The 23,401-nt window shown below is 43.3% G+C and overlaps 1 protein-coding gene across 1 annotated transcript in view; it reads left to right on the top strand.

Annotated features, from left to right (window-relative positions):
• The first annotated feature begins 280 nt into the window (after positions 1-280).
• CHGB (chromogranin B) overlaps positions 281-23,401 on the top strand; it is a 40,122-nt gene continuing 17,001 nt past the window's right edge. The window contains exon 1 of the mRNA XM_047746601.1: positions 281-693. The gene's annotated coding sequence lies outside the window, so the exon portion shown is untranslated. The remainder of the gene's footprint in view (positions 694-23,401) is intronic.

Below are 23,401 nucleotides of genomic sequence, written 5' to 3'. Positions count from 1 at the left end.
AGGTGTGAAGAAAACAAATGGGCACCACGTACCGACGTCTGTGGAAGCTCCATCAGGCCGTGCTGCACTGATGAGATGTGGCCTTGGCCGTTCGTGGAGGAAGAGGAAAAGGGATCCTTTGCCCAAGTGGATTCCTCCCTGTCATTGTGGCCTTGTGCCTGCCCACTCCTGGCACCCTCTGTCACCCTCCGAACAGTTGGCCCCTCACCCCTGCCCTGTCCTTGCTGCGCCAGGGAGAGGCTTTAAATAGCTAGTGCCGGCTTGTGCTGGCAGATGCTCTGCTCCGTGGCCGTGTCCTGAACCCCCCGTTTGAGACTTGGGGGGTAGAATGACATCACTTGGCACCAAGCTCTCTAAAGCTGCCATTGGAGGCCTCATGCCAATCCCTGCCTTGACAGCCCTTCCCAAACATGACATTGACGGAAGGAGGTCTGTCGTTGTTTGGGGGAGAACAAGAGAAGCTGGCAACCCTGTGCAGTTAAGATTTTGAGAAACCTGAGGTGAAATTTGGTTGGCCGAAGATTCCAGAAGCTTGCCAGAAAGTGGATTTTGCAAATAGATCGGCTTCCAAGTGTCTGTGAAGAGTGAGGGAGCCCTTTCGGGCAGGTCTCTTGGGGACATTCGGATGGGGAGAGGAGACTTTTAAAGGTCAGGAGTTACATACTGAGGCTTCCAGTTCTGAGAGGATCAGAGGTAAGAAACAGCATTTCACAGAGAAGTGCAGAAACACCAGCGGAGGGAGACCCAAATGGGAGGAAATAGGAAAGGAGTAGGTCTTTGAGAGATACTTGAGGCAACAAGACAAGCAATCATGTGAATCTCTCCCACCCAGGCTTCTATTCAACTAACCCACAGATAATCAGGAAACCAGCGGGACTTAACCATTGAACATGTGCAGGTTGAATTTTAAGGTCCGTAACTTTATTGCTTTTTAGTGTGGGACCCGTTAATGGAGGCCTCCGAAGAATGCTGTGGGTTTTAGTATTATTCAGTCACTGAAAAAAATATTGGAAATTAGTTTCCATGCCCTCTAACAGGAGACTGGATTATTTTCTACTGTTCTTTTCTTTTCTTTTTTTTTAGATTATTTATTTATTTATTTGACAGACAGAAATCACAAGTAGACAGAGAGGCAGGCAGAGAGAGAGGAGGAAGCAGTCTCCCCGCTGAGCAGAGAGTCTGATGCGGGGCTTGATCCTAGGACCCTGGGATCATGACCCGAGCCGAAGGCAGAGGCCTTAACCCACTAAGCCACCCAGGTGCCCCTATTTTCTACTGTTCTTAAAGGACAGAAAATGGAAACTACTTCTGTTTGGCAGAGAGATTTTAGTATCAGTGATTTTAGAACCTTTTTTATTCTGGGTGCTAAGGGCAGCTCAGCAGGAGGCAGGCTCTGAAACCAGAGAATTTAGAAATGTAAAAGCCAGAATCATCTTAGGGTTGAAAAAAAAAAAAAAAAAGATGAAGAAGAAAAAAAAAGAGCATGCTGTGTGTTTGCTTGTATCTGAGTAAGTGCTTGTGACAGGTCAGTACAAGATATTTGATTCCCTGCAATCTCGCTATCTAATTTGATCTTCATGAGGTTCAAATGGCATTTTCCATTTATCTCTGTTTACCTTTAATAAAGACCAAGAGATAAGGATATTAAGGCTCTAGCCTTGGCATTATCATCTGTTTCTGCCTTACAGATCACTTCACCAAGATCCTACCATCCCGTGAACGTTCTGACTGGCCTGTGATATCCCCTATGGCCCTTTCCAAGAGGGTAGATTTGCTTGCAGGAACATCAGAACTCTGAAGAGAAATTGTTACGTTTTATGTTTGTATGGTGACTACTCACTTCATTAGTCATTGCTTTGCAAGACCTATGTGAGTACATGCCGGATCTTAGTAGCAGTCATTAGCACAAAACAATACAGAGATACTTTGAAAACTTTTTGCTGAATTGTGCTAATCACACAGAGAGGAGTTTCTAAGTGAACCTCCTGATGATTTTCACAACCCAAACCCACCTGTGCACCCAGAATCCGGCTCAAGCGACGGAGATCACTAGCCAACCCAGGTGGCTCCCTTCTGAGTGAGGCTTTTCATATGGAGAACAGATGAGAATAGTTTGCTCAGACCCTTTGTTTCTCAAACTGCTGGTAGTATACTGTAGGCACTACGTGAACAAACAATGTTTATTTTCATTGTTATCTATTCAGTTTAATATGTTAGAAAATATATAACTATTGCATCTAATCTGTGCTTTTGCAGATAGCACAAAGGATAAGCCTAATATAAATATGGAGACAAACCATAAGAGACTCTTAATCTCGAAGAACAAACTGAGGGTTGCTGGGGGGAGGGAGGTGGGGAGAGGATGGTGGGGTTATGGGCATTGGGGGTGTATGTGTGCTGTGGTGAGTGCTGTGAAGTGTGTAAACCTGGCGATTCACACATCTGTATCCCTGGGGCTAATAATACATTATATGTTTATAAAAATTTTTTTTTAAATAAAATAAATATTTACAATTTGAAAGTGAATTGACTTAGGGACATCTGGGTGGCTCGGTCAGTTAAGCATCTGACTCTTGATTTTGGCTCAGGTCTTGATCTTAGGGTTGTGAGATTGAGCCCTGCGTCAGGCTCCGCTCTCAGCAGGGACTGCTTGAGATTCTCCCTCACTCTCCCTCTTCCCCTCCCTGGCCCCTCACACCTTCTCTAAATAAATAAATAAATAAATAATTTTAAAAAGTGAATTGAATTAGTGATAAAATTAATAACTGTGTAGACAATATATAGATATGTCAAAAATTAGACATAGTAGCCATATGTCTTTATAATATCCCACCATCTCTCTCCTGGAACACTGCAAGAAACTTCTATCAGGTCAAGCCCCATCTTCCTTTGCTGCTCTTTACCCTGCAACCCTGTCACAAATCTCTTTAAAAGCAAAACATACGTAAATAGCTAGCAAATTAAAGAGAGGGGACTAGCCTTGTCTAATAGGAAAACATTTTTAATTCTACAGTAACTCAAGGAGCAACGAAAGCAGACAAATCAAAGAAAAAATAAAGAGTTCGGCCCACAGATATAAATGCATATGTAAATTGAAAATTAGATGAAGGTAGCCTTTCAAATTCGTAAGAAGGTGGAATTTTTAGCGGATGGTTTAATTGGTTCCCCAGCTGGGGGAGGAGAGTAAAAAAAGGTTAAATTCTTCACCCCACTCTTGATATCAAAATGAATTTTAGATGGATTAAAAATAAAAAGTAAAAAGATAAAATCATAAAACTGCTAGAATAAAAAATGGATGATGTAGGGGCGCCTGGGTGGCTCAGTGGGTTAAAGCCTCTGCCTTCAGCTCAGGTCATGATCCCAGGGTCCTGGGATCGAGCCCCACATTGGGCTCTCTGCTCAGTGGGGAGCCTGCTTCCTCCTCCCTCTCTGCCTGCCTCTCTGCCTGCTTGTGTTCTCTGTCTGTCAAATAAATAAATAAAAATTTTTAAAAAATGGACAATGTAGATGCATTCATGTGTGCTAGTAGCTCCAGCAGGCCCGGGGTCTCCCAGGCCTCCATGCAATGGCAGATGGTGATCTAGGGCATCCCCCTACATCTGCCCAGTGATATCATATAAGCATCACATGCAGGGATCCAGTGGGAGCTTAAGCAAAGCCAGAACAAAGTAGACCAAAGCAGCATTGCAAAGGCTCAGAAAACTGTCACTGAAACTATAGCCTACAAAAGTAAATCTTAAAAAAAAAAATCCAAAGCCCAAACGGGGTGGCTACCTACTAAAATAGAAGATGTATATAAGATTTAGAGTCTCCTAACATAATTTGCAAAATGTCCAGTATACAGTAAGAAAAAAAAAATCACTTGTCATACCAAGAACCAAGAAAATCACAATGTGAGTGAGAAAAGATAGTCAGCTGACACCAGTAGTGAGATGAATCAGATGTTGGAACTATTTGGCTGAGATTTTTAAAGCAGTTACCATAAAATGGTTTCAGCAAGTAATTATGAAATCCCTTGAAACATATGAAGAAATATAAAACCTCATCTAAGAAATAGAAGTTACAAAAAAGAACCAACTGGAAATTATAGAACTGAAAAGCACAGCCACCAAAATTAAAAAAGGAAAAAAAAAAGCCCTCATTGGATGGGTTCATTGGTAGAGTGGAGAGGACAAAAGATGGAATCGCTGAATTGAGAACAGTTCTATCAAACTTACTCAATCTGATAGACAAGAGGAAAGGTACTGGGGGAAGAAATCTGTGGCACGGTAACAAAAGATACTGACACTGATATTATCAGATTCCCAGAAGGAGACGAGAAAGATTGTGGGGCTAAACAAATATTCAAAGAAATAGTGGCTGAAAACTTCCATTTGGTGAAAGACAAAACCTACAGATTCAAGAGATAGTGTGAACCTGAACTAGGATAAAAATAAAGAAACCCTCATCAAAACCCAGCGTAATTAAACTTCTGGAAACTAAAGAAAAAAATCTTAAGAGCAACCAGAGAGAAATGATGAATGTCTTAGTTATAGGTAAAACCAATTGGAATGACGGGCGATTTCTCATTAGAAATCATGGCGAAAGTGGTACAACATTTTCCAAAGTTTGGGAAAAAACAACAACAACAACAACCTTGCAACCATGTCTTTCCCAAGTTGTCCTGTAGTTCCAATTTCCCATGGCACATTCTACTCAGATGTGTCCTTGTCACCTTAAACAAAATGTATAGAAAGTCAAGGATATCCTCCTCTTTCCTGCAGGCTAATGCTTCTCCCATTTGATATATGTAATCCATCAATGGCATTAACATTTGCTAAATCACTCAGGCTTGGAAAATTTGGGTTCACATTCTGGGGGATGAGATGCTTTTAAACATTCCACTATGGCACGCGGTGGTTTTTAAGAGCTGAGACCTGGGAGCCCCCCGCCTGGGTATGAATCTTGACTCTGTCATTTATTAGCATGTGTCCTTGGGCCTGTTACTTGAGAATACTGGCCTCAGTTTCCTCATCTATAAAACAGAAATACCCAATCATACCTAGTTCAGAGTGCTCGAATGAGTTCTGATTTATGGTGTTTAGAATAGCACCTGGCGGTAGTGTTCGGTTTTTTTGGAGTTTTTTAGTGGGGAGAGGTTGCTCAAAAATTGAAATTCTTACATCTGCTGCTTCTTTCTCTTCCTACTGCCATTATCTGCTTCAAGCTTTTATCTCCTTGAGGCTCTCCTTAAGGTTCCTGCTTCCAGCTATTCCCATACACTGTTGCTACCAGTGGGGTCTTTCTAAATCTAGTCAGTACTGAATCCCATCCTACCTCCCCCTTCACCCCCCAGAAACTTCCCAAGCTCCTTAATACCAGCCGGGTGAAGCACTAACCTAGCGTCATGCTATTCTAACCTAAGTGTTCTTCCCTCTTCTCAGTCCTCAGACCTTATGCCCAAGCTCCACAGCCTCCAAACATCCCATGCCTTCTCTAGCCCCCATGAGTCTACCCAACCTCTCATTTATGCTCTAATCTTACATAGTAGGACCTTCCTATAGCTATTAACGTGTATATATCTTCTTTCCCCAAAGAGATGGAAACTTCCTAAAGGCTAGGGACAGCCAGGCTAGGGACAGACCAGTCCTGGGTAAATACCCATTATGACATGAGCTCATTCCCATGTCCCATCTTCTTCCCATCCCATCTTATGTCCCATTTCATCCCTCAGAAGATGGGGTCCCATCTTCTGTTCAGCCTCCTGGTAGAGCCAGCTTGACAACTCTTTCTCGTTCCTGCAAATGAGACCATGTAATTTTAAAGCAGGAGTAAGGGATGGGGAAAGGAGGAGGTGGCTTTGTCCCTTCTGGAAAACATCATGGCAGACTGGAGGCCGCTGAGGCAACAGTGCTGCCATTAACAAGCAGGATGTCCAGTGAGGCTCATCTAACTCCTCCAGGCCTCATTTCCATCTGCAGAATGAGGACATTAGCAAAGCTCCAAGTTTCCCTCAGGCTCAAACATTCTGTGACAAATCCCCACGAGGGTGGATTCGGGAAACTGATTTTCAAATTGATTGAGCGGTGTGGCGTTACTGCATGGAGAATTAAACTACTGGTCAGAGCAATTCATTTCCTGAGTTTAGCCTATCAGCCAGTGTTTATTAAGCACCATTTACTCTGCGGTCCCCTGTGTTGAGTCCTATGGAGACACAGAGGGTATCTCCCAGGAAACTTGGCCTCAAGGAATTTATTATATAATCACAATTTATTATATAATAAAAGCTCACCAAGCTCATGATGCAGCAAATTGCTTTGCTGGTTTACCCACAACTTCTGTAAAATAAAGTTTTACCTGAACCCTGACATATAATCCCTATGTGAACAATGTATTATCCTGCGTGTCATTTCTACAGTAGTTTATGTGAAACACACACCTATTACACATACGCTCTATGTGTCGATATAAATCTGTGAAATGTATTGAAAATGTACTTATTTAAAATATCGCCCTTGACAGACTAGATTTCTTTTTAACTTTTTAGTAAACCAAATGATGGAGATTTTCAGGCTTTCACAAACGTGGAGAGCTCCGTGCTACGTGCCCATCACCTAGCTTCAACAGCCGTCGGCTTTCTGCAGCTCTTTTTCATTAATCCGCCCCACCCCCAAGCCTTTCTGTGTGTGTGCTAAAGCGTTGCTTCTTCAGCTATCAACAGTGAAGGGCCTTTTTGTCTAGTGTCCGTCCCGTCCTGGCCCCCTCCAGCACGCAGCTCGTGCTCAGAGCACATGCAGCTCACCATCCCAGTTCAACAGCACTCAGACCAGGCTCTTCCCTGGCCAGTGAGCCACTAACCCCTGCTTGGGTTCTACGACAACGCCGAGTGTCATAACGGTTTCTAAACACTTATACCAACAGCACGCAATTTGCATTGATCCACAGGCCATATTCTGAGGAGTACGATGCTAGAGTATTTTATTTTATTATTTTTTAAAAGATTTGACTGATTTATTTGTCAGAGAGAGAGAGCACACAAGCCCAAGTAGGGGGAGCAGCAGGCAGAGGGAGAAGCAGGCTCCCTGATGAGCAAGGAGTCCGATGCAGGACTCGTTCCCAATACCCTGGGATCATGACCAGAGCCAAAGACAGACCCTTAACCGTCTGGGCCACCTAGGTGTCCCAGTGCTAGAGTATTTTAAAGCAAATCTGAGGCATTCTTTTATTTCCCCTGTGAACAGAGCATCTATCGGTAATGGAAAAGGACTGGACAGAACAAAACAAAAAAAAGCACCATCTGAAAGGGCCATCTGAATAACTGACGGTAATCATCCATAATTCCTTAATGTTATCTGATACTCAGTCCATGTTCAGTTTTTCCCAATTGTCTGAAAAAATGTCTTCTTACAGTTGTTTTATTTGAATCAAGATTTAAGCAAGGGTCTACCATTGCATTTGTAGCTCTCAAACCTCTTTCAATCTGCACTAGCTGCTCTCCTATAAAAACTGGAACTACTCTACAAATAAATTCGTATGTCATTAAACTGCAAAAGTTTTCCTGACGTACCATGTTTCCAATGGGGTTTTCCTGCATCTGTTATAGTGTGACCATGGGAAGTGTTTCAAAGCAAGCGATATTTACTGTCCCCCTAAAAATCCATGATCTATGCATGTAAAGACCACATTTCCCACTCTCCACACTTGTTTTCATGGCTACAAGATTATTTAGATTACTGCATACATAAAAGTGCCAGTCAGTCTTGCGGTCTGATCTCTGACTTTCTTTGTCTCCAATGGGACCACTCATATAGCAGACATTTATGGACACCATTAAATGAACTATGGATATTCTTGGCCTTGAGATGTCCAAAGCAGTGTTTACCAGGTACATTCGCCCCTTTGGGGGACCTATGCACACATAGAGTGGCTTGAGATACTCTTTGATTATTTGATTTGGACCAGATCTCTCTGTGGGCTTCACACAGTGACATCTTTTTCCAGATACTCTTCCCCTATCACTAAGGAGGGAGAAACTCAAGTATCTTTGGGTCTTCACTGGCCAACACTTCATGTAGAATCACAGAGTTTGAAGAGTAAGGGTAATTTAGCAATTATGCAGTCAAGCCCTCTGCAGGGAAGGAGATAAAGACCCCCTTGTCTAGTTATCTAGATGCCTACCCCCACCCGAACAAGAACCCACATCCCCGTCCTCCAGGGTGACTGCGTATACTAGGGGATGTCACTTTCTGTGCCAGTCAGAGCTCTGCATTGTACACAACAGAAGTGGACTTCAGCTGACTTTAGTAGAAGCCAAATGGGTAGCAAACAGAACTGATCCAGAAATCTGGATAATCAGGTTTTGAAAAAAGGCAGGATCTAAAGGAGGCTGGGTGGCAGGAATGCAGCTGAGGTCATGCTGCAGGGATGGTCTGGTTGGAATGTTCCTGACTCTGGCCTTGCTGCACTCTGGCTGTTGAATACCACTGCAGCTATGGCCGGAAGCCTAGGTGCCACTGCTGCACTAGATTCTAAATTGTTCTCGAGTCTAAATTAAGTCCTGCATGGGAACGTCTGATTTGCTGATACTAGATCATGTGGCTGTCCTCTAGTAGCTGGGGGTCAGGGAAAGGGACATCTGATTTGGCTTCTATAGTCGGGGGTGAATCCTGCTTCTCACCATTTCCCACATCATAGAGAAAAGGGAATTAGGATGCTCAGCATTCCTCATAATAGTAAATGACCTGCCCATCTCCCCACTTGAACTTCTGTTAGTGTATAGACATAGGCAACAGTAATTATTTTATTTCAACAAAATATGGAGGTATTTCCCAACCTGCAAATTGGATTACATCAACAGAATAACACTCTTTTTTGGTAAAGATTTATTTATTGGGAGGAGGGCTGCAAAGTGCAAGAAGGGGGAAGGGCAGAGGGAGAGGGAGAGAGAGAATCCCCAAGCAGACTCCTCACTGAGTGTGGGGCCCCATCCAGGGCTCAGTCCCAGGACCCTGTGATCATGACCTGAGATCATGACCTGAGCTGAAATCAAGGGTTCGCCGCTTAACCGACTGAGCCACCCAGGCTCAGCAACCCTTTAAGCACTGAGTTTGCAAAGGCTTCAACCTCATTGAAGAGGTAACAGTTTCTTTTGTGTCTTGGTGTTTCAGTGATTGTCTTCTGGCCTAATCTCTAGGGGAAAACCGAAGATCGATCTGTCCCCTTGACTTTCACTCAGATGCTCAGTGTAAGCACAGTGGCTTCCAGGGCCATTAAAACCTCTTCTCCAAGGGTTCCATTAGTGATGGGACTTGTACTTGAAAGTGTTCCATGCTGCTACGTATCAGGCTGGGGCAGAGATGAACAGGGACGTGGGAGATTTGCTGCCATGGCCAGGATTGTGCCGCTGTTCCTTCAGTGTATTTCTGATGGCTCTCAGATTGCATCCTGGGAGGTGGTGGTGCGTGGTTAAGTAATATGAAGCCAGAGCTGACACTGTGACAGCTGTTCCCAAAGGCACAGAATTTCTTTGTTACTAGGAAAAGATGCCCTTGAGTTTTCTGGGCTGAGGTAAGAGAGTTTGGCAGGCCCTGTCTTCTCTGCTTTCTGATGGCCTTCACGGATTACAGGACGGAAAATAAGGAGGCAGAGGGACTTTCAGAGCTTTTGTTTGCTGCCTGTGTGGCTTAGTTTAGGATCCCTCAGAAACAGACTCTGCACAAATTCAAATGCAAGTAGCTTACTTGAGTGGGGGAGTGGGGAGCTGAGATAGGAGAAAAGGAGGCCAATAGGAGGTGCATCATCAAGCAAGTTGCTGCTGTGGACAACCAGAACTCAATCCCACTGCACAACCTGGGGCACCAGGGCAGAACGTAAGCCTCAGAGTTATCCTGCATGAGGAGCAAGAGGTGAGGGCATGTGAGCACCAGCTCCCATCACTCTTTTGTCAAAGGCTGCACCTGGGATGGCACTGATGCTCCAGCATGTCTGGCTTGCTATGTGCATGGGCAGAGCAGACCCCGGCCACCACATAGAGCCCCCAGGTAAAGAGGCAGATACTGGCTGTTCGAAGTCATGTTGGTATCTGTGCAATGTCAAGGCCCAAGGAGATACAGGCTGGGCATCTACAGCATCTGCTACTCTGTGTTCTCCCATCCTCCAGACTCGTGGACAAACTTTCTGTTCCCCACCCTCAAAGCCCAAGGAAAACCTTCCCAGAATCAAGTAGGAGGTACACCTTCTTCTAATTGGTGCAGATGGTTTATTTCACTATTCACTATTCAGTAGCTTTCCACCCATGTCACAGGGTCCCGTATCTAGCCCTCTTTAGCCCAGCCTGGTAACATATTGGCAGCTCAGACTGACCACAGCCCTGTAACAATTCAATAAACTTGAGAGATGGACACTCCTTCCACTCAGTAAATGTCTTACTGGATATTTGGAAATGCGATAGTCCACAGCCAATGGACTTTCAGCAGGTTCTTGTCAGCTTTGATGTTTTGGAGAGATTTCCAAATTTGGTTAAGCATAATGAGTTTGGGGGATATAGAGAACTGTGATTCTGAAGAGTCTCATGTTGGTCAGTTCTAGGGGAAGAAGTCAGATTCGTCAGGACTCTGAATAGCATTTGCTTAAACTATGGGTCAGCCAGCTGCGAGCTGACCACTTGGCAATGTCTGCGAGAAAGGCTAGGACCTCTGTGAAAGCAGAACCATTGATGCAGTTGCTGTCTGGTGTATGAGCATACTACCAAAGTTCACTGAAGGGGCACCTTCAGTGAAGGGTACCCTTCACTGAAGGGTAGCTCAGTCGGTTAAGCATCCGCCTCTTGGTTTCAGCTCATGTCATGATCCCAGGGTCATGGGATCGAGCCCAGTGTGGAGCCCCACATCAAGCTGTGGGGTCAGCCTGGGGTTCTGCTTGAGAGATTTTCTCCCTCTCCCTCTGCTCCTACCCTTGCTTATGCTCTTTCTCTCTTTCCCTCTCAAATAAATAAATACATATATCTTAAAATAAAAAAAGGTTTATTGAATGAGTTGAGAGACCATCTGAGACTTGTCAGGTGATCTTGTACTAATGAAGCTATCTATTTCTTGAAGTCTAATGTCTTTCTGGTTTTCATCATTTTTTGTCTTTTTTCAATGTCAGTATCAGTCTTTAGTCGAGAATGAGAGACCTCAGAATCAGATGACTCTATTGAAAAGGACCTTAATAGATCACAGGACAGTTTCTCTGCTTCAGGCAACACCACACTTAAAAAAACATTCCTGACAGGATGCTGCTTACCCGAGGTCTGGAAACTCTCCCAAAGAAGTGGGAGAAATGCCACAGCCTGCCTGTTCTCAGTGTCTCTCCTTAATAAACTCTGGGTTTACCCTGGCTTGAATTTCAGTTTCAAATTTTTAACTAATGTCTTGATGATCTCCTAAGTCCCACAAAGGTTTATTCTGAAAAGCATCCTGGGTGATCTATGACCATCCTAGGCAAGGTGACAATATGTAATTATAGGAAGTCAAAAGTAGTATTTGGGGGAATTTAGTTGTCTAGGGAATCAGTGAAAAACACATGTAGGACTTGCTTTGAAATGCATCAACAAATAAGATGGAGTGATGGATGGACAGATGGATAGACATGAGTTTTATAAGTATATAGTATAGTATAGCATAGTAATGTACAATAAATTATATATAGTAAAGTAAATGTTAATGGTAAAATCTAAGTGGTGGGTATATAGGTCTTATTTGTAGATTTTTATCAAGTCTTCTGTATGTTTGAAAATTTTCATAACAAAATGTTGGAAAAATATATGCAGGATATGTTTTGAGTATTTAAATGTCTACCCACATACTTTTATTTATAACTTGGAGTTTTAAATAACCACAAACTTTCCTGAAGACAATCTGTTTACTTAATTGAAAATATATTTGAATATAAGAGATAACTTTATTGGCTCTTAACAGGTAGAACTAATTAAACAATCAATAGATCATTCGTAAGTACCTCCAAATTGCTCTGGGAGGTATCAGTATATATAGATATGATCCTCATCTTCAAAAAACTTAAGTTCACAGTGGGAAAATTCTTTTTATATTGATCTATCCAGATATCTATCTCATATACCTGAAGTCTGGTTTTATCTAATCTTCTAGTCTAATCTTTCATCTGCATCACCAACACCAGCATTTTTCTGCCCAGATCATACAACTTACATTGATACCATCAACATTAGCCATGTCATGTATGTCATCTACATCCATGTTCAAAGTGAGAGCATTTACATCTCCTCTTACATCTTCTCGTCTGTCTTTACATATTCTTTTCTAACATCGATGTATCTATAATACCTACAGCTACACTTTCTTGTCCATCATCTGCATTGTCTACATCTATGCCCACATCCTCATCAACGTCTACCTGACATTACATCCACATTGTCTAAAGCAGTGGTTCTCAACCACGACAACTTCGTACCCAGGAGACATCTGGCAACATCCAGAAATGTTTCTGATTGTCACAATTCCCCGCAGGAAAAGTGTGCCTCTGGAATCTAGTGAGTAGAGCCCAGAGATGCTACTAACTATCCTACAATGCACAGGACAGCTCCGAAAATAAAGAATAATTCAGCCCAAAATGTCAATAGTGCTGACATTTGAGAAACTCTAATCTGTCATCCACATCAACTACATCCACGTTTACGGCTATGCCAGTCTCATCTACATCTCTGTTGGCAGCTACTCTATATTTATATCTGTATCGTTACATCTGCACTTACTTCAATGTCATGGACAGCTCCATCACAACATTTACAATATCTACATCAACGTCACCTACTTCACCACAGACAACATCTACATCTCTATGATGTACGTCTTTTATTTCTGCATCTACCTGTATACCTAATTAGCAGCTCAGAGCCTCAGAGTCTCCAAGGGCAATTTTGGTTCCTGCTAATGGAAGCCAAAGAGGCTTCCATTTTGAGCTGGACTGAAATGAGAAGTGAAGCATGGGCCTGTTGGATTTCATTCATACCCTCTCTTTGCTTGCCAGTCTCCCAGAACCAGAGGGAATCTATACAGACAGCATTGTCTCTCATAGGGTGATAGAGAATAATTTCTTCTCAAAAGAGCAATCACTGCTGAGACCGTGGCATGGTTTGATCACATCTGGTTCCACCTGAACTGGTCTGGCACAAGGGAAGCCACAGATCCCGCTATTTGGCCAAGTTTTTTGGGCCATGGAGTAGTTAAAAGACCTCGGATTCTGGACCAAAACAGCACCTCAGCTACACCATTCATGTAAGCTACCTTAGCCGTATAAGCTGATTTGTCAGTCAAGACAAAAGTGAAATGATGTTTCCAGGAGAAATTGAGGACATGGGAGATAAGACAAACAATAGCAAATCCCTGTGTCTTCCATACCCTGTGACCTTTGCCAAATAGCTTTGCTTCCCTGCAGAAGCCTGTGCCTCCTGGAGACCAGTAGTTTTCCTCCAGGAATAAGATTGGCCCTAGGCAAAATTTCAAAACAGTCTCTCACCACCCATTTAAATCCTCATTCATTGTACTGTTTCTAAATTCTCAAAAAACATATTAATCTTTGGGACTTGGAAGTAAAAAAAATCCGAGAATCTTTACTTATTATTGTGGATTTCTTTTTTTAAAGATTTATTTATTTATTTATTTTAGAGAGAGAAAGAGAGCGTGTGTGCAGCTGCACGAGTGGGGGAGGGGCAGAGGGAGAGGGACAGAGAATCCTGAGCATGGAGCCTGACTGGGAGCAGGGTGGGGGTGGCTCCATCCCAGGACCCTGAGGTCATGACCTGAGCCAAAACCAAGAGCTGGACATTTAACCGACTGAGCCAGCCAGGTGCCCCTATGGATTTCTTAGAAATATTTTTTTAAAGTTAAGTTCTATGCCCAACATGAGGCTTGAACTCATGACCTTGAGATCAAGAGTCATACATTCTACTGGCTAAGCCAGGCAGATACTCCTACTTCTTAAAATATTTTTAATAGATGAGAAATATGCAGCTTATGTATACAAAAAAATTGTAGACTATAGCAAATATCCAAACATTATAAAAGTATATAGGTATTCATATTTATTTTGTTTGCAAGAGTGTCTCTCCCTAGGATGCCTGGGTGTCTCAGTCGGTTAAGCTGCTGCCTTCAGCTCTGGTCATGAGCTGGGGGTCCTGGGATCGAGTCCCGTATCGGGCTCCTTGCTCGGCAGAAAGCTTGCTTCTCCCTTCGCCTCTGCCTGCCACTCTGCCTGCTTGTGCGCGCTCTCACTCTTTTTCTCTCTGATAAATAAATAAAATCTTAAAAAAAAAAAAAAAAGAGTGTCTCTCCCTTAGCAGCAGATAGGACCAGGAACACATACTTACAATATGGTAATAGCTAGAGGCACGAAGGCAAATCATACCGGCATATCTCCAAGACACGCTTGGGAAATGTCTACCTGAACCTTCAACTCCAGGGCTAGTGCTTCTTGCTCCTTCAGTGGATCCCCTCAACAGATCCCTTCAGACCAGTGGTATCTCTCCGCTCATGGTTCAGCTTTGATTCTCACCGGAGAATTTTAATACCTTCTCCTGTTTTCCCGATTTCTCAATTTGTCTCAGAATTTGGTATCTGCAAAGTATATAAATTGTCTAAGAAACACTGGGAAGGAATTCCCTCATGGAAACACTCCTCAGCAGCTCCTCATCTGGTACCACCTCACGTGCTCTCTGCCCAAAACCCCTTGCTACTTGGTCCCACTAAAACTGCCCTTTCAAGCTTCAAAGATATACACTCCCCGCCAGCAAGACTCCGGTTCTCTCTGCATTGACTTTAGGCTTCATTCAGGAGGGAAGCGATGTGATTGAGTAGAAGAACTACAGCGACTCCCGTGGGGAGTAGAAGCATAATCAAGACAATGAAAGCATGTCTGCAAGTGTGGAAAAGAGTCCAAGGCATTCCTTCCCTGGGTCGTAGAAGCAAATGCTTCCAAGGGCCACATAAATGATAAACTGTGGGAACTCGGCTAAATGTTAAGACCGCAAAAGTGGTGGAGATTAGTGTGGCCAGACAGGAGAGTGCAAGCCTCAATGAAAAGCATTCAAATTCAAGTATTTAAAACTACCAACCAATACAAACCACTGAAGGCCAGGCTCTACCAGGTTGGGATCTCTGCATTGAATGCTGCCTGTGGTTTAGATGATCTAGATGGCTTGGGGTAGGTGCACCCTGCATTTGCAGTCACACCTTAAAAGAAGATTGAGGAAAGTGTTTTCCCAAAGGCTAGAATACAGTCAGTGAAATACAGGCATAGCCTTTTATTAGGTATGGGCCCAACAGAAACCAATTCCAATTGCTAGGCCAACTTCAGACCCCAACAGTTAAAATCACAGATTAAAAGATTCTAACCAATCACAGTTCAGAAGAAATAATAATAATTTTTAAAAACCAAGTAGGCAAGGGGCCCTTAGGTGGCTTAGTCAGTTAAGAGTCTGACTCTTGATTTCGGCTCGGGTTGTGATCTCAGGGTTGTGAGACTGAGCCCCACGTCCAACTCTGTGCTGAGAGTGGGGCCTGCTTAAGATTCTCTCTTTCCCTCTGTCCTCCCCAACCCCCTCCACGTGTGCTCTGTCTCTCTTTCTAAAAAATAAAAACCAAGTAGGCAAAATGACAGTATTTCTAATGTTAGACTTTTATAAATTGAGTAATCATATGAGAAAGAAAATTCTATCTCATGTGAGGGCTGTGCTTTTGTAAGCAAGGTAACATATATATGACTCATCTTATTATCCACCATTCAATTATTGCACTTATGTCAGGAATGTTTCCTTTTATTAGATAATTGGTTGATTATCCTTATCAATAAGCAAATTCAAACACAATCCTAAAATTATATAACTCAGAACAGTTTTACATGAATCTACTGGAAGTAGGGGGAAGAGGACTCATTGGCAATATAACCACAATTGTTCAATGTGATCTTCCCTTATAGCTCTGGTGGATTTATTTTTATTTTCATTTATTTATTTTTTATTTTTTTGGATTATTTTCATTTTTAAGTGAAAGCTTGTCTAAAGTATACAAACGTGTAGAATGGTATGTGACTACTGCTTGCTATTCTGACAGCCAGATCTTTATTCTTTCAACTTCAGACCAGGATGCCAAATAAAAGACTAGATTTGGGGGAAAAGAAGAAATTCCAACCAACAGAAATGTCAGTTGCTTAGATCTCTTCTGTGATGATGGTTTCCTTCCATATAAAGATCTCAGTTCTCATAGCATTTTTCATGCCTGTAGGTATTTAAAATTTTATTTTTTAATGACATCTGAATCTTTCTATCAGATTGAGGTGATCTTTGCAGGGCAAAAAATTGTTGAACTCTACTTGTATCCTAAAAAGCTCCTTGCCCTGCTTCCTTAATGTAACTATTAAGGATTTTAATATCACTACTGTCTCTTTCACAAGATGTTGAGATGGTTCTTTTTCTTTAAGATTTTATTTATTTATTTGTCAGAGAGAGAGAGAGAATGAGCACAAGCAGGGGGAGGGGCAGGCAGGGGGAGAAGCGGGCTCCCTGCTGAGCAAGGAGCCCCGTGTGGGACTTGATCCCAGGATCCTGGGATCATGGCCTAAGCCCAAAGCAGACGCTTAACTGACTGAGCCACCCAGGAGTCCTGAGACACTGGGATGGTTCTTGCCCAGCTGGAAGAGAACATGAGAGAGAGAGTGTGTCACAGGGGAAGGACGGTGAGCATTAAAAGTCAGACAAGTTTGTTCTTTTAAGTCATTAATAGTTGTGTGTCCTTGAGGAAGTCACTTAACTTCTCTGAACTTTGGTGTTCTTCGCTTCAAAATGAGGATGATGAACCAAAAGATAAGTGCTTTGGAGAACAATTAAGTCTGAGGAAGGATAGGGAATGCCTGAAACAGAGGGAGAAGGACAGAAATGATAGTGACCACACAGTCAGCACATCACAGGAATGAAGGAGGCCCTCCATAAACGAATGACAACAGTTCTTATTTTTCCTTTCCTTCAGTCATCTCATACATATCCCCCCTCATTTTCTTTGTTTATGAAGTTCTGCATTAGTTTCCCAATATGGTAGCCTGGTTCATAATATGGTGACAAATTGCCATAACCTGGATGGCCTAAAACAGCAGACATCCATTGTCTCTCAGTTCTGGAACTAGAAGTCCAAAATCAAGAGGTCAGTAGGGCCATACTCCCTCTGAATCCTACAGGAAAAACTCTTTCTTTGCTTCTTGCTACTTTCTGGTGGTTGACAGCAATCCTTGACATTCCTTGGCTTCTCTTTGCACCACTTCAATTTCTGAGTCTCTTGTCCCAGGTCTCCTCTGTCTCTGTATCCAAATCTCCTTCCTCTGATAAAGAAACCAGTCACTGGATTTAGGGCCCATCTTAATCTAGCATGACCTCACTTAACTAATGGCATCTGCAAAACCCCTATTTCCAAAATAAGATTACATTCTGAGGTTCCACATGAAAATGAATTGGTGGGGGGACATTATTTCACCCAGTACATTCACTTTGGTGCATCCAAATCTCACCCACTAGGAAGACCTAGCTCTTTACCATCACTGAAGTGTATTGTCCTTGACTGCGACAGCTACTCTGACCATCCAGTCATGTGAACCATGGGATCATGTTTGTTTTGTAGCTGGTGGTATGTTCATGAGTCTTTAGCAACCAGTTCTTTGGGGAGGGAAAGACCTGATATGTAAAGAGAGGGAGAGAGAGATACATACATATATATATGTATATGTATATATATACATATATATGGTTTCTGTGTGTAATATTCCCACGATGGCTGAGTTCAAGCTGCCAATATGATGTCAGCCAACTCTCTTGAAATTCCTGAAAATGTAACAGTCAACTCTCATGAACTAGTACAAGCCAGCTCCAGCATGAGTGGCACACTGCCTTGTAACTGTTATTTTGTCTTTAATGTTATTCATCATCCTAGGAAATAATAAGCTTCTCTGGCATATGTTTACTTAAAAGCCAGCTCAAAAATCAGCTCCAGTGGAAGCCTTGGGACATCCCTGCCAACCTTTGTACTGGTCCTACTTTATATTTCCTCTAAGGAAGCACTCAGTACCTTGGATTATAATTATTTATTTGTACCTCTGAACTCCTGATAGGCTCGTTGAGGGCAGTTATAATGTGTCCTAACTGTCCTTGAGTCCCAACAACTCACATAATGCCAGACCCAGCAGGGACTTCATTGTCAAATTGAGGAAAGGGGTCAGAGCCTCTCTCTTGTTTTGTCTTTCTTGGTGCCATGTTCACAGAAAGCATTCAGTATATCCTTCCTAGAATCAAACAATGTTGTAGTTTTAATACCCCCAAAAGCAGACCACCTACCTTCCTGTTGGTTAAACATCTTCCCCAACAATGGTTCCCACATCTGGTTATGCATCACTCATTCAGTCAACAATATGCTGTGAGCAGTCACTATGTGCTGGCACTGTTGTAGGCACTAGGAACAGAGTACAGAATGAAACAGGCAGAGAAGCTCTGCCCTCATGGAGCTTGTACTCTAGTTGAAGAGGCAGGCAGCATACAAATAAGGAAAAACGCGTATGTTGTTTTACTAGTGGTGATAAGTGCTTTAGAGAACAATAAAGGAAGAGGAAGGGTAGGGAATGCCTGCAACAGGGGAGGGAGAAGGTTTGGGAAGCCCTCACTGAAAAGGTGGCATTGAAGCAAAGCTCTCAAGGAGGGAGGGAACATATGGATCTCTGGCTCTGCGTGAGGACACAGTAAATGCAAAGGACTGAGGCAGAAGGATGCTTGGCATGTTTTGGGAACAGCACAGAAACTTGCATGGCTAGAGCACTGTGCACAGGGGAGCATGGCACGAGAAGTGAGAGAGGTAAAGGAGCCAAATCATAAAGGGCTGGTAGTCAGTGTAATGATTCTGGTTTTGTGTATGAGTTGGAAGACATTGGAGCATTTTGAACCGAGCAGTGGCATGAGTTGAATAGACACTTTAGTGTGCTCTGTCTGGCTGCAGTATGGAGGATGGACTATCAAGAGAAAAGGGGAGAAGCAGGGAGATCAGTGAGGAGGCTGTTCATTTACCTAGCTGAGGGAAGATGGTGACTTGTGGCAGGGGCGGTAGGAGTTAGAGATGGAAATTAGCAGTTAGATTCTGGATATATTTTTGAGTCTTCAGGATTTGCCAAAAGACCAACTATTGGATGTGAGAGAATAGAGGAGTGAAGGGCGACTCTAAGGTTTGTGGCTGAGTATGGAGACATCCTTGACTCCAAACTCTTACCACACATTATATAACATTGGACTAGAGTAGAGGTGGCTCAGGAAGGTCAGAGATGAATCAGAAATAAGACCAGTCACAAGAAGTCAGATTGGAGATTGGGCCCAACCAGTAAGAAATGTGGCCTGATGCTGAACTCTCTGTATCTCTCTTAACAGAAGCTAAGGGAGATCCAAAGCCTCAGCAAGGCTGAGTCCATGGACACAGAGTAAAGCATGTGAGTGATGCTCAAAGTTGAACACAGGGTAAAGCATGTGAGTTGTAGACAGAGGAGAACAACAGTGGCAGTCAAAAGATACTTCAAGATCAACACCTCCTCACCCCCACTAGAGGTTGGGCCAGATGCTGTCAGGGTACAGAGATTTAAAAAAAAAAGACCTGCACTCCCTCTCCAGGAGTCCTGGAAGGTCTTCCAAACCACCACCCACTCTGCAATGTTCACAGAATGTCCACTTCAGCAGCAGCTCTCAATCCCAAGATGGTTATCATGGGAGTTACTGTTTTTATGTACACCAAGAACATAGTTGGCCACTGAGTGGGCCCTGGCTCACAGATAATGTATGAGCTGAGGGACCCTAAGAAGATTAGTAACTGAAGTGGGTTTCTGGAGAATCTCTGCACTGTGCTGAAATTCCACTCATGGACTCCCTCTCCTCAGATATCTTCAGGGACAAGTTGTTCTGAAATCATTCCAGGAGTAATATTGGTTTGGAGTCTCCCAGCATTCATTACCACTTTATAATAGCATATTTTGTACAAATTACACTCTTCACTTTTAGATCTGGTATGCTGGGATGTTAATCATCTTGGAAACACAGGCAGATGATAGAAACTAGGCCATCTAGATGCTTACTCTAGAGTGGAATGACAAGAAGGCAGAGCATGGGGTCTTTCCTCCCAAAGTTCTTTTGGATTCTCTCTTTCATCTGGAGGGACAAGGAGAAATGGAAAAGGACATGGGAAGGAAGGGACTGGGGGCCATTGACTGACTTGGCACTTTGATGCCTGTCCTGAGGCTTGTGTTTTTACCTCCTCTGTGCCCTTTTCTCCCAAATTAAGAAGTAGCAGCATCCAAGAAACCATCATGAGGACTGATCTAGAGAGCAGAGAGTAGGAATGTATGTGTATGATACTCTGCCTCTTATAGGCTCTTCCTGGTTTTTTTCTCCCTCCACATCCTCACTGTCAAAACGGTGTCCTGAGTAGTATAATAAAATGGTGAATTATTATGCAAACAAGCCATTGCTCTAGATTTTGGAGACGATTGTCTATCCATTTCATAGAGTCCTTGGGTGAATTCAGGAACTGAGGGATTCAGATTCACTTTTCAGTGACTAAACCATCTCCTTTGAGACAATTCCTGTGCTTCTCTGATGTATCTTCCCATTTCCTTGGGCTATATAGATTCAGTGAGGTCTTCTGGATGCCCTTTTGCTTCCTCTTCCATCTGTGGGCTGGAAACTGCCCCATGTTCCAGGAGGTTCAGGAGGTTCCAATGAACCCCAAGCCTTCTGCCTTTAGTCTGCAGGATCTAGGGAACCACTTTTCCCTATTGGTCATATTCCAGCAAAGGTTCTTTCTTCCTAAGTTAGCTATGAAGTCTGCCTCCACTATACTTCTAGGGGGAAAGGACCAAATCCAGTAAGTGTGCCATTGTTTATTTTCCTACCTGAGAGGGTCACATGCCTTCTGAAAGACAAAAAGATTGAGTTGAGAGTGGCTGGTTACTTCTAGTTTCAGGGAGTACCATGTTTATATGGCAGTATATTATTTGGTGCTCTTACCTCAGCCTTGTGAGTGAGTACAAAAGAGAGAAAAGGCAGCTAGGGGAGAGTGAGAAAGAGAGGGAGAGCAATCCTTCAGTAATACTTACAAGAAGTGGCCCATCATACATATATATCTTTGTTACCCAGAACAAAAATATGGAAAATTACATCTTGGGAGGTTTGGGACTGCATATATTTACTTAATAGGAATGGCTCCTCAAGGACCGTTATGAATGATTGGGAAATAAAATATTCATAGGTGTAAAACTGAAATTAGCCTACATGGAGTTTTCCCAGAGTTTACATCCACAGAATACATTTTTGTAGAGAAGAGGCCTGCCTGGGAGTTGATGTGCTCTAATATTCCCCATAAATAATTAAAAATTCACCATCAGCAGAAGAAAGCCTCCTCCTAGAGCAAAGAGGGTTTTATTCAGTCTGCCAGACCACTCAAAATCACAGAGGCAGAACCAACTTACATTTCATGACTCCTGAGGATGAGCTGCAGAGAGAAGGGCCAGGGGAATTCAGCAGGCAGCACAAGAGGGAGACCTTAGAACACCCTGCACAGGACTGGACCAGTGACAGCCATGCTGGCCTGAAGCTGGTGTGACTTCAAGGTTATGACCACCATGTCTGGCTTGGTGCTGAAAATTCCACAAATTGAAATACATGTTTTGGAATGAGACCAAATTTCACAAATCCCTATGAAGAGTACCACAGAGAGAAGGCTTTTCAATGGGAAAAGGACAAAGAGGCTGTGGGCATCAAGGTGTCAGGGGCAGAGGGGAGTTGCCACTAAGATGGGAAGGACCCAACAGAACAGGGTGTGGGTCCTGTCATCTCTGCTACCACTGCCTGACACAAGTGCTGGAGGGGGGCCATACAACCCAAGTGCTTCTCCAGGGGCACCCCTTAATACCCTTAGGGGTGACCTACATATTCCCTCTTGTTTCTGGGCTTGGAGGAATTCTAAAACTCATCCAATCTTTCCCATTAGTTCTGTCTTAGGGACTGTGAATCTTCTCCTTCACTCAGAACCCACCTGCTTTTATTTTGGGGAGATTCCTCATGATCTCTGGTCCAGTTGGAGCATTCCCTCTTATACCACAGCACTCATATAGGTAAGCAACGTGGAAGCATTTTTCAATCTTATGTTACACATATATCATTTTGAACAAGCTGAACTTGGAAGGTACACTCAGGAAACAGCTTCAATCTTCTCTCACAACTGCCTTCAGGCATGCTCTGTCAAATCTCCTTTCCTGATCCTTGAACACTATCAGGCAGGAACAACAGCTTTTCATTAACTCCGAACCGTTACAACAGTCCAGACTTCTATTTTTCACCCACTTCAAAGCTCCTCCAGCACCCAGCTGCTGCCTGACTCAGAACCAATCATGGAAAAGAGGAAAAGGCTGGCTCATTCTTTTGTTCTCCTTGTTTCTTTCTTTCCTATCATAACCACCCCCTCTCCCAACCCCCTCCACCCAGCTCCTTCTGGTTTGGAACAAGGCAGAAGATCAAAGAAGACTGAGATGGGATCAGAGTTCGCCAGTGTTCTCTGTAGTTCTCCAGGGGACCTCCAGATGCTGGCTTGCCCTTTCACAAAAGATCTTTCCCGATTCTTCACTCGGTAACCTCCTCACTCCACCAATCCCTGACAGGCGTGATGCTCCCTGTCTGATCTTTCACAACACCTGTCAGCTACCATCATGAGTACACACATCCCTGGGTCCCCTTGCCCCATCAAGCAGGAGCCTTTTTTGGGTGACTCAAGACCAGTAACATTTCATGCAGTCCACTTGGCCCAGGGAAGCTCTCTAGATACACAGATGCTCCAGCCACTGTCCTTCTCCCTAATTTGCAAGCTGCTCCAATGGACTTGCCACTGTCTCCATCTTCATTTAACTCCTGAACTGTCGACTAAAATTGCCCTTTGGTCTCCTTCCCTTTCTCCTCATAGCTTTATAGGAAGTCTTTGTTATCTGCAGCTTAGCAAGCTTCCAGCCAGGAAATGAGATGTCAGTCTCCCTTCCTGCAAACAACCCCACTTTTTGTGAACTGCTCTCGAGGGGCCTCTCACTTGGCAGAGGTAGGAAGCAGCATCATGAAACAGTACAGGGCTCCCTATCAACTAGATTCTTTCTCCAACCAGGCCCCTTTGCATTTCTAAGTTCTGACAGCCACTGCGCCTGGTTAGTAAGTCTCATAGAGAGGCGCCTGACTCCTCTCTTTGGAACATGTGGGCACTTAAAACCCATGTTCTCTAGTTGTGAGGCTTCAGCCAAAAGTCAGACATAATAAGAAAAATTCTATTTAACAGCCAGTAATAGGTTTATGAATATATGT

This window comes from Lutra lutra, chromosome 9, assembly GCF_902655055.1.
Source record: "Lutra lutra chromosome 9, mLutLut1.2, whole genome shotgun sequence".
Classification (NCBI taxonomy): domain Eukaryota; kingdom Metazoa; phylum Chordata; class Mammalia; order Carnivora; family Mustelidae; genus Lutra; species Lutra lutra.
Note: the sequence above shows the minus strand (reverse complement) of the source record. Positions and strands in the feature narration are given on the sequence as shown.